Below are 6,000 nucleotides of genomic sequence, written 5' to 3'. Positions count from 1 at the left end.
CTCAGCCTGTAGTTGTACCGTTCCTTGCTGCTGTCAAGGCTCCCTGTGTAGGGTTTCATGAGCCACGGCATTAATGGGTAAGCGGGGTCTCCAAGGATCACAATGGGCATTTCGACTTCCCCTACTGTGATCTTCCACTCTGGGAAAAAAGTCCCAGCCTGCAGCTTCCTGAACAGGCCAGTGTTCCAAAAGATGCGTGCATCATGCACCTTTCCGGGCAAGCCTGTGTTAATGTCAATGAAATGCCCACGGTGATCCACAAGCGCCTGGAGAACCATAGAGAAATATCACTTCCAATTAACGTACTCAGATGCTAAGTGGGGTGGTGCCAGAATAGGAATATGCGTCCTATCTATCGCCCCTCCACAGTTAGGGAACCCCATTTGTGCAAAGCCATCCACAATGTCCTGCATGTTACCCGGAGTCACGGTTCTTCTGAGCAGGATGCGATTAATGGCCCTGCAAACTTGCATCAACACGATTCCAACGGTTGACTTTCCCACTCCAAACTGGTTCGCGACCGATCGGTAGCTGTCTGGAGTTGCCAGCTTCCAGATTGCAATAGCCACCCACTTCTCCACTGGCAGGGCAGCTCTCAATCTTGTGTCCTTGCGCCACAGGGTTGGGGGCGAGCTCCTCACACAGTCCTATGAAAGTCGCTTTTCTCATCCGAAAGTTCTGCAGCCACTGCTTGTCATCCCAGACTTGCATGACGATGTGATCCCACCACTCGGTGCTTGTTTCCCGAGCCCAAAAGCGGCATTCCACGGTGCTGAGCATGTCCGTGACACAAGCAATTTCGTGTCGTACATGTTACGCGACTCTCTATCATCGTCGGACTCCTCACTGTCACTTTGGATCTTAAGGAATAGCTCGACTGCCAAACGTGATGTGCTGGCGAGACTCGTCAGCATACTCCTCAGCAGTTCGGGCTCCATTTCCTGCAGACTGAAACGGAACACAGATCGCACTGCACAGAAACCGTTGAAAGATGGCACCAAATGTGGACGGAAACAGGGATTGCTGGGATGCGAAGCGATGCATCACGGGGCATTGGGACAGGACCCAGAATGCCCCGCACCACCGCCCCCTTCCCACAATCCATGGCGCCAGAATGGGAAGAGGTGCTCTGTGGGATAGCTGTGGGATAGCTGCCCATAACGCTCTGCTCCCAATGCCGCTGCAAGTGCTGCAAATGTGGCCACGACAGTGCGCTGTCAGCTGTCAGTGTGGACAGACTGCAGAGCTTTCCCTACTCAGGTGTACGAAGACAGGTTTAACTCACAGCGCTGTACAGCTGCAAGTGTAGCCATACCCTGAGTGTCTGTGTGCTGTGCAGCCTTGGTTCAGCACTTCTGACCCCACTACAACCCCACCCTGACTCCCACCACCCTTGGTTACTACTTGTTGGGTGACCCCAACACACTGCCAGTCCCAAATTTCCTCAAAACCATATGCCATGAAGTGTCCAGACCTCTCCTGGAACACTCAGAGAAATAAGAAGTTTTGCTGCTCCTTTAAAGACACAAAAGCACAACCTATTATTTTAACTGGAGTAAACAATCAATGCAATTCAAACACAGCACTGGGGTGGCTTCGATTCAAAGTAAAACAAATGTATTAACAGAAATATAGGTTTTAAGTGAGTTCATGTACAAGGGATAAAGACAAAAATGGTTATAAGCAAATAAAAGTAAAATATGCTTTCTAGTACCTAAGGCTAACTTAACAAGCTACAGTCTTTGTTCAAGGTAGATTTCTTACTAATCTTTCTTCTTCCCAGCCATGGCTGATTTTCTGTCTGTCAGGACCTTCCACAGAAGGACAAAGTGCTGCTTTCCCTTCTCTTCCTAGGTCAGTGGTCTCCAATCTTTTTAAGCACAAGATCACTTTTTGAATTTAAGTGCAACCCAGGATCTACCTCACCCCTTCCCCAAGGCCCTGCCCCTTCCTGAGGCCCCGCCCTGCTCACTCAATCCCCCTTCCCTCCATCGCTCGCTCTCCCTCACCCTCACTCACTTTCACTGGGCTGGGGCAGGGGGTTGCAGTTCAGGAGTGGGTGCGGGCTTTGGGCTGGGGCCGAGGGATTTGCAGTGTGGGTGGGGGCTCTGGTCTGAGCCTGGGGCAGAGGGTTGGGGTGCAAGAGAGGATGAGGGGTGCAAGCTCTGGGAGGGAGTTTGGGTGCAGGAATGGGCTCCGGGCTGGGGCAGAGTGTTGGGGTGCAGGAGGGGGTATGGGGTGCTGGCTCCAGGAGAGGGGTAAAGGCTGGGGCAGGGGGCTGGGGTACAGGACGGGGTTCAGGGTATAGGAGGGGATACAGGGTGCTGGCTTTGGGAGAGGGCTCAGGGCTGGGGCAGGGGGTTGGAGTGCGGGAGGGGGTGAGAGGTGCAAGCTCCCGCCCAGCAGCGCTTACCTCAGGCGTCTGCAGGTGGTGGTGCAGTGGGGCTAATGCAGGCTCCCTGCCTGTCCCAGCCTTGTGCCACTCCTGGAAGTGGCCTGAATGTCCCTTTGGCCCCTGGGGGTGGGGCACGTGGCTCTGCGCACTGCCCCTCCCTGCAGGCACCATCCCCGCAGCTCCCATTGGCCGCAGTTCCCCGTTCCTGGCCAATGGGAGTTGTGGAGGCGGTGCCTTCAGGCAGGAGCAGTGCATGGAGACCCTCTGACCCCATCCCCAGGGGCCGCAGGGATGTGCTGGCCGCTTCCGGGAACGGCACAGAGCCAGGGCAGGCAGAGAGCCTGCCTTAGCCCCACTGTGCCGCTGGACTTTTAGCGGCCGGAGACTGCGATCGACTGACAGAGGCTCCATGATCGACCAGTTGTTCGCGATCTACTAGTTGGTGACCACTGTCCTAGTTGCCAAAATGGCTCTCTGTTTCCCCTTATATCTCTCAGAGTTCATTGGCCCTGTTCCAAGAGGCAGAATGACTTCCTACTGTTCTTCCTTTCCTGTGGACTGCCTATCTCCTTGGTGATTTGTATGTAAATGGGGCTTCCATTGTTTTGATTCCACAATGCTACCTTCCCTCCTGTTTCTCTCTGTTTTTGATCACAGAGTTTAAAGCATAATATCAGTGAGTATTCCTAATTCCTCATATAGTGCTAATACATACTTTTCATAATAATATTAATCACCAGTGTGTCACAGGCTTTCATAAAAGACACTACTTGATACATTTGTGTAATATAGTAATATTATGTACAATCAGTTGCTTAAATTGCTTATCATTTGAGGTTCCGATCCTTGCAAGAGGCTGTTTCTTCCTCTCGCTATGCTGAGGGCTTGATTTATCTTTTATGTAAATATACCTTCATTGTCTCTGCCTGATGACCAAACTGGTCAGATAAACAAATACACATTCCTTTGTATAGGGCAGACTGGACTTATGCATTGCTTGCCAAACATTTCAGCACATTTGTAATTTTGCATATGTTATCCGTACATACACCGTGCAATAATATTAATGATCAGTGAGTTATGAGTTTTACAATGATATATTACATGCCACCTTTTGTCATGACAACAGTGTGTGAGGTGTAGTAAGTATATCAGGCCTGATGAGTTGCTGACACAGAATAGTGAACCACCAGTGGGCCTCTGTGTCACACTTAGGTACACTGGACAAGAGATCCCATTGATATTCCAGACAGAATGCTATGACCCTGTGTTATACAAAACATTAGATATTGGAAATCACTAATCCTTCAAGCTATTGTACTGAATTTCGTTAATAATATGAGTATCCACTGCTATTAAGCCTGGGAGCAGGATATTAACTTTGTAAATAGCTGCAATTACAGGCAACACTGTAAGAAATTAATAACTGGAGCTATTAGGATTACATGGATTGTCTTTGACATAAACCCCAAATTATAAATATATGATTTAACTGTTGTTGTATTACGGAAAAATAAAGCTGATATGTCTTAATACTGGTTCAATTATAATAAAAATGCTGCATCTGGATATGATGGGAGGAGGAAAAACACTAGTAATTGTTAGTATAATTATACATGGGCATTTAGTTTAATAATTATACATGTGCATTTGGTTTCTGAAAGCAGGGTGTGTGTTGGTTTCACCACTGTATCAGCATCTCCTGTCAACTGCAGGATGGAATAGCTCTAAGCATCCCTGCCCCCTACTTTGATGTGACGGAAGGAGGACTGAGGAAATATGATGTTCAAAACAGGCATCATCAGAGTGACAGGGTGATCTCTATCCAAGCTTTAAACCTTTGGCTTGGGGTCTCCACCATCAACACTAAACAGCACACTTTCTTCCTAGATGTCTCCAATCGCCTTGCAGCCTGATGACGCTGAATAGTCTCTCCTCCTCCACCCTTTTTACTCTCCCTTCATCCTAAACCCATGTAGTTGAACATCATCAGGTTTTCGAGGGCTGGGTGCAGCTCTCACTTATGTCTAGCCTGTATCACTGCTCCCAAATCAGCCAGAGTTTTTACTCTAATGACACATTGCACTCTGTTCTCTGCAGGAGTTGAGCTCACTACTTCCACAGCATGTACAGTTTCTGATAACCAAGGAAGAAGAGAACAAGCCAAAGTCACGGACCTGCTGTATAGAAGTTTACTGCACTGCTGCTGGACAACTGTGCTGCCCACAATGACAACATAAAATAAACTGTCTATAAATGCTTCATGGTGGTTATAATCTATAATTTAACACAGTATTTATTAAAATTTGATGTGAAGAGGTAATTTTATTATCTTAAGTGTATAACATTGGGGAAGTATGTATAGTACAGTGAAGTTATTAATATTTCCTTTAATGAGCTCAGCCAAAATATCTTTAAGTAAAGTTTTTAAGATGAATATACTAAAGCTACTTAGGCACATTTTGGCTCCTAAAATGGCCTGGGTTAAAATATTATAAGCAATTACTATAACAAAAACACAGGCAAGAAACGTGTAAATGCCAAGTGAAAGCACCTGATTCAATTGCTTAAAAATAATTTTTCCTCCTACATTATCAAAATGTTACATTAATCCTATTTGAATTATGCTGCTAAAACCCAATGTAATAATTACAAATGTAGTGGCCAGAGATAATCTCTCTCCCAGAGCCACACATAACTCATAGTACATGAAAGAGTTGTACATTTCCTGCTGAAGAGAAAACAGATCCCCAAAATTACCTTGCACAATTTACAAAAATATTTTCTAGTTACATTTTCTATATGATATAAACTAGCCCAGCATGGAACCTACTGGGTATCAAATCTATACGACACACTGCTGTTGGCTTTGAGCCTAACACAATGGTGGGCAATCTATGGCCCGCGGGCCGCATGCAGTCCATCAGGGTAATCTGATTGCGGGCCACAAGACATTTTGCTAATGTTGACCATCCACAGGCACAGCCCCCCGCAGCTCCCAGTGGCTGCGGTTCACCGTTCCTGGCCAATGGGAGCTGCGGGAAGCGGTGGCCAGCATGTCCCTGCGGCCTGTCGCTTCCCACAGCTCCCATTGGCCAGAAATGGCAAACCGCAGCCACTGGGAGCTGCAGGGGGCTGTGCCTGTGGACGGTTAATGTCAGCAAAATGTCTTGTGGCCTGCAATCAGATTACCCTGATGGGCCACATGTGGTCCGTGGGCCGCAGGTGACCCACCACTATATTAGCATGAATTAATGTATCATGATTAATTTATTGTTACTTAAAGTGCAGTTCTACTCAATATAAATGTTGTTGTAAGGATCCATATTTATTATCTGGCAATAATTTCTGGGTCAATTATGCCCAATTTTTAAGTAAAAGGAAGGGATTTTCCGAACTGCTAGTCCTGGAACTCCATTTAGGATTTCATCTGGGGTTCTTTTCTTTTGATACATTATCACCACTAGTAAAGGTTCTGCAAACCAAACTAGGTTCTCAGTTTCACTTGTGCAGTCCCATTCACCTCAAATTATGTGCTTAGTTGCATATTATGTGCTTAGTCACCCTGTGCCCCCCTCCACTCCCATTGCCTTCCATGGGTATAC

The sequence above is a fragment of the Trachemys scripta genome, chromosome 1 (genome assembly GCF_013100865.1).
Source record: "Trachemys scripta elegans isolate TJP31775 chromosome 1, CAS_Tse_1.0, whole genome shotgun sequence".
Lineage (NCBI taxonomy): Eukaryota > Metazoa > Chordata > Testudines > Emydidae > Trachemys > Trachemys scripta.
The sequence above is the reverse complement of the archived record's forward strand: the minus strand, read 5'-3'. Positions refer to the sequence as shown.